The sequence below is a fragment of the Balaenoptera musculus genome, chromosome 2 (assembly GCF_009873245.2).
Source record: "Balaenoptera musculus isolate JJ_BM4_2016_0621 chromosome 2, mBalMus1.pri.v3, whole genome shotgun sequence".
Taxonomy (NCBI): domain Eukaryota; kingdom Metazoa; phylum Chordata; class Mammalia; order Artiodactyla; family Balaenopteridae; genus Balaenoptera; species Balaenoptera musculus.
In genome coordinates, this window is record NC_045786.1 from 161,381,247 (window position 1) to 161,395,771 (window position 14,525).

At 42.5% G+C, this 14,525-nt stretch overlaps 1 protein-coding gene across 7 annotated transcripts in view; it reads right to left on the bottom strand.

Moving 5' to 3' along the window:
• FOXN3 (forkhead box N3) overlaps positions 1-14,525 on the bottom strand; it is a 406,284-nt gene that overhangs the window by 122,968 nt on the left and 268,791 nt on the right. The window lies entirely within an intron of this gene.

Consider the following 14,525-nt stretch of genomic DNA (forward strand, 5'->3'; position numbering starts at 1 on the left):
ATGTTAAAAATAATTTAAAAGTTGGTCTAAATAATAAGTTTGTAAGTTTGGCAAACACGGACACACACACACACACACACACACACACACACAGAATAAGAAATCTGAAGGACTATCCAATGAATGTTTCTAGAGTCAATCAGGGTCTCTAGTAATGCAGGGGAACAATACTGTTAACAAGAAGGAGAAATGCCAGTGACACATTCTGTTGACCAACATTTCGTCCCCAGAGGTACAAATAGCACACCAGGTATGGGGACATGGACATGTTACATGGTTGGTGAGTAGAGAAGGAGGAAGAAAAGTGCTACAGCACACAAATACATCAAAACAATGTCAAACGTGTTAGAAAACACACAGTATGAACCTTGATGTAAATGATAAAACTTTTGTTTTATTTTGGTTCGGATCCACTCTACTCAGAGTAAGTGAGGATAATGCATCCCAGCTATGGCTTCTCCTGCAGCCCTGATTCTCAGCTCTGGCTGCTGTGGCCTCTGAGTGGCCAGGAGTTGCACAGGACGACAGGAGATCTGGCTGGGGTCTCAGGGCTGCAGGATGACGGCAGCAAGCTGAGTTCTCTTCTATGTGATTCCTGTCCTATTCCGATTTGAGGCTGTTAAGGCTCAAAGTTGTATGAAGAATAATGTGCATTAAAATGCTTAAGATTACCTTTTAACAACTCCAGCCAGCTCCTGGGATTTTACCATCTTATTTTTATAAGGAAGCAGGAAATAGCCAGCTGGCTGTGGCCAACACTGAATCACCTGATTTCTAAAGATATTTAAAAACTGAGGACTTCATTATAGAGGAGTTGGCGCTTCTGGAGAATTCAATAATTGACTATTACTGCAGGAGCCTGAATATCCAGCTTACTTCCCTCCAAATCTCCTTTTTATTCTGAACTTGATTTGGCTGAAAACTGAGTAGACGCCAGGGATGGAGTAAACGTGGGGAACGGAGGACGGGTAAATCCAGTGGTTTAGATAAGGAAAATTCCCTGTATGATAGAAATCTACTTCAAGATTTCTACAACATCCTTTTAATGTACCTAAGTCACTGATCGCTATTCTGGTCGTTCTGCTGTGCTGCCAGTGTAATCTACACTCTCACAGTGGAGACAGATCTGGACTGGCCCACCTACCCGCTCTGATGTAGCACCTGTTGTGACTGATGCATTCACCTGTGGGCTCGATTCCTGCCATGCTAATTGCAAAGCTTTTGAGCTCACTGGCCCCATATTCTACACTCTTCTTTGGGATGGTCCCTCCAAATGACATCTTCTAACTGTTAGGAGATTCAAGGATTTATTAAGAGCTTGTTGAAAACTGTGCTTGGACATGGAGAGAAAAATTAGAAGCCATATTTTATGGCCTCTAGGAGCTTACTGTCATACTTAGCTAGCTATAACCTCTTGTGACTCTATCTAAAGAGACTAGAAATGCTTGTGGAAAGGCCAACGGTTATGGCCCTAGTGGCTACAGGTTGGGGAGACAGCAAACTGATTTTTTTCCTCCATCTGGAGATATCCCTGGCTCACTGGCCTTTAAAGCTCAAAGTTAGCTTTTAAAAAGTATATAAAGTTACTCAAAAAGGTATAGCAACCACAGTAATTCAGAGAAGCTAGTGGTTGAGATCTTTGTGGGAGTATCTCAGGCCACCCTGGAAACCACTCATTTGTGTGGCAAATCAAGGAGGGGAGGGTGGGTGGCCTGTGCAGAGGAGGATGGGGGACTCTCCACACTCAAGTCACCTGAACGCCAGTGAACTTGTAAATAGTCACTGCCAAGGGAAGTGGCCACTAGGGCCCCCTTCAACCTACCAGGGTGGGTTTTAATCACCTTACAATGGTGCTCACATTGCCTGAAGACAGGATGCCAAATTACCACGTACAGAGCACAATGATCAACACTTTTCCGTGGGATCCTCCGATCCCACGAGAGGGCAAGGCAGAACCCACTTTCCCCATTCTTCAGGTGAGGAGATGGAGGGACTTGTCCAAGTCATCACACGGCTGGTGAGTGACCAGCCCAAGACCAGCCCACTGTACCACAGAGACACACGTCAACGGCCTCGATTTCATTTCTCATCGTCCAGCTTTCTCTTCCAGTCTTTCGGCACCAAACCCTTAGCTATCCTTCTCCATGGAAGAAGGCTGTGGACGGTATTTCACTAGGAATCTCTCCAAGGCAAAATCCCAGGCTAGAAAAAGCAATCAGGCTCACCAGATGCGACAGACAGACACGTGGGCTCATATTAGCAGAAACAATACAACGTTGGCGCCACAAATGTCTCACTTCAGTAATGCTCTAACAAAATCTCATGACCTTCAGCACCAGAAGCCAACCCCACGTGTGGCAAAGGAAGTCGAGCAACAGGTTAAGAGGGCCTGGCCTGCCAGAAAAGGCAGTTTGTCAACTGGCATTTGAGAACATTGATCCAGCTGATCATTAAGACCAGAGCTGAGCCAGCAAATCCCAAGGGATGTGCCCTACCATCCCACCAGCATCTGCCAGAGACTCAGAGCTCTGTCTCTCCCTGGGCCTCACACGCTCAGCTGCAGTTCTTCCAGCTCCCATGGCGACACTGTAGGTCAACAGGTCGTCCGGCCCTAAGGTGGCTCTTGGCATAATGATGTCATCTGTCATGTGACACCCATGAGCTGTCTTCATTGTCAGAACCGGATGAACTCTAACCAAGACCCTGGGAGGTTCTGGCAAGATCCACACCTGTATTCACCAGCCTGGACTTGCTGTGAGTCTAAGAAAAGAAAATTAGGAAAAGTACTTCTTTTCTAAGTACTTTTTTTTTTTTTTGAAACTTTTTTTTTAAATGCTTTACTTTATACTTTTTTAAATTAATTAATTAATTTATTTATGGCTGTGTCGGGTCTTCGTTTCTGTGCGAGGGCTTTCTCTAGTTGCGGCAAGCGGGGGCCACTCTTCATCGCGGTGCGTGGGCCTCTCACTATCCCGGCCTCTTGTTGCGGAGCACAGGCTCCAGACGCGCAGGCTCAGTAGTTGTGGCTCACGGGCCTAGCTGCTCCGCGGCATGTGGGATCTTCCCAGACCAGGGCTCGAACCCGTGTCCCCTGCATTGGCAGGCAGATTCTCAACCACTGTGCCACCAGGGAAGCCCTCTAAGTACTTTTTAAAAAGTACTTTTTGTCTAAGAACCCGGCTGTCAAATGTGAACTGGTTGATCTGAAAGAGAGAACAGGGTACTGCAACATGGATGAACCTCGAGGACATTATGCTAAGTGAGATACGCCAGTCACAAAAGGACAAATTTCAAATTCACAGAGACAGAGTAGAAGGGGAGTTCCCAGAGGCTGGAGGGAGGGGGGAGTAGGGAGTTGTTTAGTGGGTACAGAGTTGCAGTTTTGTAAGATGAAAAGAGTTATGGGGGTTGGTTACCCAATAATATGAACGTACTTAACACTATTGAACTGTACACTTAAACGCCTAAGATGGTATATTTTATGTTATATGTATTTTACTACCACAACAAAAAATGTTTACTGTAAAATGATAGAGGGAGAGAGAGAGAGAGAGAAAGAATGAATACAGGAAGGACCCCAGAAGAAGTGAATCAAAGTCTAAAGAGCTTTGGGCAGTGAAAGATCAACCTACATGCTGTATTTCTGAAGGTCCCCTGCAGTTAGCACCTCTGCCAGAGTGGCCCAAAGTACACTAAACAGCGGAAAGGGATGTGGTGAGACCAGCCTATCCTAACCTGGTCCTTACAGAGGCCAGAGCTTGCCTGCTAGTCTTCAGGCAGCTGAGCAGATCTCTGACATATTCTTAGCACTAGAAACAATGTGAAGGCAGTCCCGCTGGATGTGTGAAATCTACCATCAGACTGTGTTTCTCCAGGAATAAAACAGTCAAAGTAGTTGTAATGAAGGCGGAAATTCCTGAAAAAATACTTGGAATTCTACTGTTAATTCTAACTGTGGATTGATCAACAGAATGTCATAGAAAAACAAATATGACCTACACCACATACTAACATAGACACGTTGTATGAAGGATGCCAGTCTTGAAGTTTGGAATGCAGGAATCAGAGAGACGTGTGTGAGACGGTCTCAAGTTTCACAAAACACCCTTCATAATTTGAGACGCATCACTAAAGAGTCCAGTTGAAAGTTCAGAATTCTCAGGGACGTTCAGAAGTTCAGAAGTCTCTGGGACTTTTACAACCTTCCATATAAAACCGGAGTATGTTGACATTCAAAGGGATCTTAGTGGCCACCTGGTTCCATCCGAGCTGTGGTGGTGACAGCACAAGATCTGGACTCAAGGAATTTGTCTGTTGAAAACACAAGCTGAAAACAGGTCTGAATTCCACTGCTACAAACAGGGAGCAGTTACAGCATGTAGTGCTGGAGAATTAAATGAGATGAGGCATGTACAAAGGACACTCTGTGAACTGCAAAAACCCCAGTGGTTGTCTTGATTATAAGAAAACTGCAGTTCAGAGAAGTTAAATGATGTGCTCGGTGCCAACACTTCCTCCTACATCCTGTGGACTCTCCCAGTTAGGCTCTTGGCTTCATTTCTGTGACGGAAGAGCTAACCGCACCTTCATCTTCCTCTTCCCCTTAAGGATGCTTTGAGATCATCTCATTTGCAAACGTTCCTCCACCCGAAGTAGCAATGAACACTTTCTAAAAATCAATAGGCTGGAAGAAGCAGCTTCACGGATGCCACCTACTCTAAAGAAAGCTAAAAAAATAGACAGCTCTGCCCAGAATCCTGCATAGATCCAAACTATTAAGTACGGCTGCCCACAGTGACCTTTCAGGGTCAGGCAATCAAGAGGCAGAAGAGACCAGGTGGAAATGTACCAGGACTGGCCAGTTTTCAGAGGCTGACAATTATTGGGAAGTGATCAGACAATAACCAGCAAGGACCACAAAAGCCACAACGGAGAGTGTGGCAAGATCACTCTGAAGGCAAAACTCGGATCCTGGTAAGAAATGGAATGGCTTTGTCACCTTAGCCAAATGTTAAGACTGGAGAACTGGGAGACTGGGATTGACATATATACACTAATATGTATAAAATGGATAACTAATAAGAACCTGCTGTATAACAAAATAAAGTTAAATTTAAAAATTTTTTAAAAAGACTGGAGACTCATCCTGTCTCCAACCGGATCAACCTGCAAAGCATTCCTGTGTGCCCATCACAGCCAAGGGTGTGCTAGGCTGGAGCGGATGGGGGGGAACGGCTGTGAGACTCGGACAGGGTTGGCTGCTCTGGAGCAAGATCTACTGTGCGATTTTAAACACATCAATAATGTTCCACGAAGTATGCTATGAAGTTTAGGGCTTCCCTCCTCAGACACGTTTGAGATGTGCTGTTGACCTGTGGCAGGGTTTCTCAACCTCGGCACTGCTGACCTTTGGGGCTGGATCATCTTTATGGTGGGGGCCGTCCCGTGGGTGCTAGGGTGTTCGGCAGTCTCCCTGGCCTCTACCCACTAGATCCCGGCACCAACCCTCCCCAGTTGTAACAAATAAAAATGTCTCCAGAAACTACCATGTGTCCTCCGGGAGATAAAATGGCCCCCAGCTAAGAACCATTACCTGATGGTCAGCAACCCGACTAAGCTGCCCTTGCTCTTCTCTCCACTCACCAAGTCCCAACCCCCCCTGCCACCCCCCCACCGGGTCCATACCTCATCAGGCAGAAACGTCACCTCCTCTTTTCTAAAACCAAAGCCATTCCTCACAAGCTCACTCACCCTCCGTTATTTCTACCTGTGTCTGCACCTTCTTTTTTGCCAAAGCAACACCCTTATTGCCCTCTTTTCCTCTGGCATCCTTCCTCCTGCCATTATCCCTTGTCTCCCCTCGCCTCCCCCTTCCAGGACTTCATAGCTGACCCATCATCCAACATCACCTAGTGTCCAGATCCTCCTCTTGGCCCCCATGACCCTGCCATGCACTAACCAAGCCCAGGAGCTGGGCGACAGTGCCAGACCTCTGCTCTTCTGTGTCATGGTGTCCCCGGACTGGCTGCGATCCCCTCACGTCTAGGTCATCAGAGGCCCCCAAGTCACCCCGCCATTCAGGGCTAAGGGCCTTGATGGCTCTACAGTCCCTCTCCCCTGCCCACTCCATGCCCGCCCACATGCACTCACATGAGAGGCTTACTTTATTATTATTTTTTTCTAATTACATAAACTCTCTATCACTTTTGACATTATCTCTTTAAAACCCTTTCCAAGTTTAGCCTCACAACACCCACCTAGCCTGGCTCTCCTCCTCCCACTCTCCTTTCTATGAAATCTGCTAGCTCTTTGTCCAGCCTTAGCCCCATAATGATGGGTATTCCTAGAGTTTTAGCCCTCTCTTCTTTTCTATTCATTCTCCTTCCTTAGGAGAGTTCATGAACTCCTGGGAAGTGTGGCTTTTCCAATTCTGTATCTCGAGCTGATCTTGCCCCCAGACTCTGGAATGTATTTCTGGCTGCACCCCCCGTGCCACATCGATTCAAATGAGGCAGCCAGTTTCCCGCCTCTGTCTCCCCTGCCGGTCCCCACGAGCACTTTCCAAACTGCCCTGGATTTCTCAGTGTCTCTATGGGTTCTCTAGGGCTGTCATAACACAGTACCACAGATAAGTATCTTAAAACAATAGAAATTTCTTCTCTCACAGTTGTGGAGGTTAGGAGTCCAAAGTCAAGGATGGTTCCTTCTAAGGGCTCTAAGTGAGAATCTGTTCTATGCCGCTCCCCTAGTTTCTGGTGGTTGCAGGCAATCCCTGGCCTTCCTTGGTTTATATATGCATCACCCCATCTCTGCCTTCATGTTTCTATGGCATTCTCCCTGTGTGTGCTTTCTGTGTGCAAATTTCTCCTTTTTATATTGGCTTAGGGGTCCAGCCTACTGCAGTATGACCTCATCGTCACTAACAACTGCAATGACAATATTTCCAAATGAGATCATATTCTGGAGTGCTGGGTGTTAGGACCTAATATCAATATATGAAGTTTTGGAGGGGACAACTCAGCCCACCACAGTGTCTGTGATTGTCTCCCTTTACACACAGTGCACTCACTCCCTGAAACACTGCGACATCTGAGTCTGTCTTCTCCTAAATCCCTACCACCTACGGCAATGCTTGGAACTTGGTTGTACCTGTCAATGTTTGTTGAAAGAATAAAAGTTACCAATTAATTTAACTCAGCATTCCTCACAAAAAGAAAAAAAAATGACTCAGCTCTTGGTGATTGCCTGTAAAATGCTCAAGTTAAAAATTCTGGTGCTCATGGAACATTCTACAGGATAGATCATATCTTGGGTCACAAATCAAGCCTTGGTAAATTTAAGAAAATTGAAATCTTATCAAGTATCTTTTCCAACCATAACGCTGTAAGACTAGATATCAATTACAGGTAAAAATCTGTATAAAATACAAACACATGGAAGCTAAACAATACACTACTTAATAACCAAGAGATCACTGAGGAAATCAAAAAATACCTAGAAACAAATAACAATGAAAACACGATGACCCAAAACCTATGGGATGCAGCAAAAGCAGTTCTAAGAGGGAAGTTTATAGCAAAACAATCCTACCTCAAGAAACAAGAAACATCTCAAATAAACAATCTAACCTTACACCTAAAGTAATTAGAGAAAGAAGAACCAAAAAAACCCAAAGTTAGTAGAAAGAAAGAAATCATAAAGATCAGAGCAGAAATAAATGAAAAAGAAATGAAGGAAACAATAGCAAAGATCAATAAAACTAAAAGCTGCTTCTTTGAGAAGATAAACAAAATTGATCAACCATTAGCCAGACTCATCAAGAAAAAAAGGCAGAAGACTCAAATCAATAGAATTAGAAATGAAAAAGGAGAAGTAACAACTGACACTGCAGAAATACAAAGGATCATGAGAGATTACTACAAGCAACTATATGCCAATAAAATGGACAACCTGGAAGAAATGGGCAACTTCTTAGAAAAGCACAACCTTTCGAGACTGAACCAGGAAGAAATAGAAAATATAAACAGACCAATCACAAGCACTGAAATTGAGACTGTGATTAAAAATATTCCAACAAACAAAAAGCCCAGGACCAGATGGCTTCACAGGCGAATTCCATCAAACATTTAGAGAAGAGCTAACACCTATCCTTCTCAAACTCTTCCAAAATACAGCAGAGGGAGGAACACTCCGAAACGCATTCTACGAGACCACCATCACCCTGATACCAAAACCACACAAAGACGTCACAAGGAAAGAAAACTACAGGCCAATATCACTGATGAACACAGATGCAAAAATCCTCAACAAAATACTAGCAAACAGAATCCAACAGCACATTAAAAGGATCATACACCATGATCAAGTGGGGTTTATCCCAGGAATGCAAGAATTCTTCAATATACGCAAATCAATCAATGTGATACACCATATTAACAAATAGAAGAATAAAAACCATATGATCATCCCAATAGATGCAGAAAAAGCTTTCGACAAAATTCAACACCCGTTCATGATAAAAACCCTCCAGAAAGTAGGCATAGAGGGAACTTACCTCAACATAATAAAGGCCATATATGACAAACCCACAGCCAACATCGTTCTCAGTGGTGAAACACTGAAACCATTTCCTCTAAGATCAGGAACAAGACAAGGTTGCCCACTCTCACCACTATTATTCAACATAGTTTTGGAAGTTTTAGCCACAGCAATCAGAGAAGAAAAAGAAATAAAAGAAATCCAAATCGGAAAAGAAGAAGTAAAGCTGTCACTGTTTGTAGATGACATGATTCTATACATAGAGAATCCTATAGACTCTACCAGAAAACTACCAGAGCTAATCAATGAATTTGGTAAAGTAGCAGGATACAAAATTAATGCACAGAAATCTCTTGCATTCCTATACACTAATGATGAAAAATCTGAAAGAGAAATTAAGGAAACACTCCCATTTACCATTGCAACAAAAAGAATAAGATACCTAGGAATAAACCTACCTAGGAGACAAAAGACCTGTATGCAGAAAAGTATAAGACAGTGATGAAAGAAATTAAAGATGATACAAATAGATGGAGAGATATACCATGTTCTTGGATTGGAAGAATCAACATTGTGAAAATGACTCTACTACCCAAAGCAATGTACAGATTCAATGCAATCCCTATCAAACTACCAATGACATTTTTCACAGAAATAGAACAAAAAATTTCACAATTTGTATGGAAACACAAAAGACCCCAAATTGCCAAAGCAATCTTGAGAAAGAAAAACGGAGCTGGAGGAATTAGGCTCCCTGACTTCAGACTATACTACAAAGCTACAGTAATCAACACAGTATGGTACTGGCACAAAAACAGAAATATAGATCAATGGAACAGGATAGAAAGCCCAGAGATAAACCCATGCACATATGGTCACCTTATTTTTGATAAAGGAGGCAAGAATATACAATGGAGAAAAGACAGCCTCTTCAATAAGTGGTGCTGGGAAAACTGGACAGCTACATGTAAAGGAATGAAATTAGAACACTCCCTAACACCATACACAAAAATAAGCTCAAAATGGATTAAAGGCCTAAATGTAAGGTCAGACATTATAAAACTCTTAGAGGAAAACATAGGCAGAACACTCTATGACATAAATCACAGCAAGATCCTTTTTGACCCACCTCCTAGAGAAATGGAAATAAAAACAAAAATAAACAAATGGGACCTAATGAAACTTAAGCTCTTTTGCACAGCAAAGGAAACCATAAACAAGACAAAAAGACAGCCCTCAGAATGGGAGAAAATATTTGCAAATGAAGCAACTGACAAAGGATTAACCTCCAAAATTTACAAGCAGCTCATGAAACTCAATAGCAAAAAAACAAACAACCCAATCCAAAAATGGGCAGAAGACCTAAATCGACCTTTCTCCAAAGAAGACATACAGATTGCCAACAAACACATGAAAGAATGCTCAACATCACTAAATCATTAGAGAAATACAAATCAAAACTACAATGATGTATCACCTCACACCAGTCAGAATGGTCATCATCAAAAAATCTACAAACAATAAATGCTGGAGAGGGTGTGGAGAAAAGGGAACCCTCTTGCACTGTTGGTGGGAATGTAAGTTGATACAGCCACTATGGAGAACAGTATGGAGGTTCCTTAAAAAACTAAAAATAGAACTACACTACGACCCAGCAATCCCACTACTGGGATACCCTGAGAAACCATAATTCAAAAAGAGTCATGTACCACAATGTTCATTGCAGCTCTATTTACAATAGCCAGGACATGGAAGCAACCTACATGTCCATCGACAGATGAATGGATAAAGAAGATGTGGCACATATATTCAATGGAATATTACTCAGTCATAAAAAGAAATGAAAGTGAGTTATTTGTAGTGAAGTGGATGGACCTAGAGTCTGTCCTACAGAGTGAAGTAAGTCAGAAGGAGAAAAACAAATACTGTATGCTAACAGATATATATGGAATCTTAAGAAAAAAAAAAGGTTCTGAAGAAACTAGGGGCAGGACAGGAATAAAACGCAGACATAGACAATGGACTTGAGGACACGGGGAGGGGGAAGGGTAAGCTGGGACGAAGTGAAAGAGTGGCATGGACATATATACACTACCAAATGTAACATAGATAGCTAGTGGGAAGCAGCCGCATAGCACAGGGAGATCAGCTCAGTGCTTTGTGACCACTTAGAGGGGTGGGATAGGGAGGTTGGGAGGGAGATGCAAGAGGGAGGAGATATGGGGATATATGTAGATATATAGCTGATTCACTTTGTTATAAAGCAAAATTAACACACCATTGCAAAGCAATTATACTCCAATAAAGATGTTAAAAAAAAAAAAATCTGGGATCTCAAACAGGGTTCTCTCCTGAACCCCCATCTGCTGTCATCCATTCCTGCCAACCCCTTCTTTCAAAAATCTCTGACAATTTCCCTTCCTTTGTGTTTCTACTCTACTGTGTCAACTCATATGCAGATGTTCCCACTAGCATCCTAATAGGTCTGCCCATCTCCAGTCTTTCCCCCAACCCCAGTTCTCCCTGCCTAATACCTTTGCTGTCCTCTCAGAGCACAGCATCTTCCTGAGCTCTCCCCTTGGTTTGCAAACTGTTCCCCAGGGAACCCCCAGGGGGTGCCTATAGTGCTGTCAGTGGTGGGCGTGGGGGACAGGTGTCTAGGTGAGGCCCTGCACCAATGTCAACAAAGCATCTCATACTATGTATAAAATAGATAACTAATGAGAACCTACTGTATAGCACAGGGAACTCTACTCAATGATCTGTGGTGACCTAAATGGGAAGGAAAGCCAAAAAACAGGGGATATATGTATACATATAGCTGATTCACTTTGCTGTACAGTAGAAACTAACACAACATTGTAAAGCAACTGTACTCCAATAAAAATTAATTTAAAAAAAAAAGCATCTCATTTTTCAGGTGTCTGACATGTTGAGTTTCCACATAATTTTTCATTTGAAGAGCTTGATGGTTATAAAAGTGGATGAAAACCAGTAGCTTATAGGGCAGAGTTAAGTCCAATAGGTTCTCTGCCCCTAAGAGGCCTTTCTATTCCTTCTCAACATGTTTCCCCTGCTCCCCAACATACCACCTGAGGCAGGTCTCCAGAACACACTCGTATCCTATATATTTCTATGACCCATTCAAGCCAATTTGAAACAGGAGGGAAGGGGGCAGGGAACAACCTTTAAAAGAATGACACAGCCATTGAGGACACAACATCAACTGGTTAGAACCAACTAGGTCCAAGATGGTGGAAGATTCGACTTCCAGTGGACCTTGAGCCTCATTATATGCTCATTGTAAGACATCAGCATATGCTAAATGACACACCCACCAGTGCCATGACAGTTCTGAGGTTAAGCATAAAAGGTCAAAAAGTGGGTGGTGGCACAATTCCTGGAAATCTCCACCCCTTCTCCACAATATCAATAGTTGGAACAATTCTCCCACTCATTAGCCTATGAAATTACCCTGCCCGTAAAAACTAACCACCCCATATTTCGGGGCCTCTCACCTTCTGAGATGGCTCACACTCTGTCTGTGGAGTGTGCTTATCCCATGGCCGCTCTCACTTTCCAAGACGACCCCATGCCCTGGAGCCGCTCTCACCTTTTGAGACAGACCCCATTCTGTCTATGGAATGTGTTTCTCTCTAAATAAATCCACTTCTTACCTATCACTTTGTTTCTCACTGAATTCCTTCTGTGAGGGGACATAAAAGAACCTGAGCTTCATTAATTCCTGAGACCAGGTGTGTGATCTCAATTAAAAGACACTGGGTTCAAGTCCCAATCTGGGTTGTGTGGTTTCAAATTCTGTTCCCCTCTGCTGAAATGCCCTGCTCCCATGTTCTCTTTGCCTATTCAACTCCCATCCATCCTTTATGGTTCAACTCAAATCCCGGATCTTTTTCTGGTCACTCCCACACTGGAACCTCTCCCCACTCTGAATTTGGTAATTCCTGTATAGTACAGTCTATCTGGTAATTCCTGTATAGTGCAGTTAATTTGGCAGCTGATCGTACTATGTGATATTTCCTGATCTGATGTCTTACACCTTTAATTCACTTTCCATAGGTGTGTGTCTTACCTTTCCAAAGGGCAGAAACCCCATGTAGGCAGAGACTAAAGGTGACTCCCCTTCTAGAATTTAGCCAAGTTCACTGTACACAAAAATTGTTGCTATTATTCTACTAAGTGATGGTGTAAAATAGCAGAAATGCTACCTGCATATCATAAACAGAATTATTTCACACAGTAGGATTTCTAAAAAATTCTCTTAGTAGACATAATTCTCTTACAAAGGAACTAGCCTATATAGTAACATTCCTTCTTCCACTATCATCATCTCAGATAAAAACTTAAAAATCTTTAAAATTGGAAACAAAATTATAAATCTCATCTTTGATGGTAAGTAATATATGAGGTAATTTGGATTACTCTTTTCTGTGATTTTTTGATTACTTAGGAATATATAAATAACTAGATAAGTACATGTATATTTTTGATAATATGGAATGCATGTTTGAGTATACTGAAGAAATTCTGCCTGAAGCCAGGGCTACAATTTTAGATGCATACAGCTCATGATACATCTTATGAACAGATGCAAAGGTGTTTATCATTATCTTTGTGCTACACAGTTTCTAATTTTACATATGAAAACCAAGGCATCATTCAGCATAAAGTACATTATTTGCATGATATATTTGCATTTGTAAAACACCCACATTTACTTTTACTGCTTAATGGGCCTGGTTAAAATGGGCCACTCTATATAAATGGAGCACACTGGTTCCCAACTCAATGGTGCTGATAAGAAAATGACTCCTTTTAGATGCAAATGAACCTACTAATCACAATTAAAATGGTGGAGTTGAGGAAAGCTGAGCAGCTGTTCCAAGAGCTACAAGTCTAGGGCCAGTTTGGTTCCAGCTTAATCTCAGGAGCAGCCTGGGACTCCCCAGAGGACATCTGCCCAGGGGCCAATGGGATAAACTTAGCTTTTTCAAAGGTGGTTGGGAGAGGTTAGAGGTAGCTCCTGAATCTGGGCTGACTGTGCAACTGTGGTCATCCGTCCAGTTCAAAGGACATAAGTGGTGCAGAAGGGAGGAGGATTGCATTTGTAAGACTCACAGAGGAAAGGCAAGACACAAAAAATTAAGTAACTGAGGCATCCCTCTGAAACGGCGTAGTCGCTATGGAAAACGGTGTGGTGGTTCCTCAAACAATTACACATAGAATTACCACAGGATCCAGTCCACTTCTGGGACTATACTCAAAAGAACTGAAAGCAGGAACTCAAAGAGTTGCTTGTACCCCCATGTTCACAGCAGCATTATTCACAATAGGTAAAGAGCAGAAGCGACCAGAGTGTCCATCGATGCATGAATGGATAAAGAGTATCTGGTAAATACATACAATGGAATATTATTCAGTCTTAAAAGAAGAAAGAAATTCCAACACATACTATAACACAGATGAACCTTGAGGACATTAAGTGAAATAAGCCAGTCACAAAAAGACAAATACTGTATGATTCTGCTTATATAAGGTACCTAGAGTAGTCAAATTCATGAAAGGCAGAAAGTAGAATGGTGGTTGCCAGGGTCTGCGGGGAGGAGGGAATGGGGCGTTGTTGTTTCATGGCTACAGAGTTTCAGTTTTGCGAGATGAAGTTAGTTCTGGAGATGGATGGAGATGATTGCACCACAATGTGGATGTACTTAATGCCACTGAACTGTACACTTAAAAATAGTTAAGATGATAAATTAATATTATGTGGATTTTACTATAACTAATGAGAACCTACTACATATAGCACAGGGAACTCTACTCAGTGCTCTGTGGTGACCTAAATGGGAAGGAAATCCAAAGAAGAGGGTATATATGTATACGTATAACTGATTCACTTTGCTGTACAGTAGAAACTAACACAACATTGTAAAGCAACTGTACTCCAATAAAAATTTAAAAAACTAAAA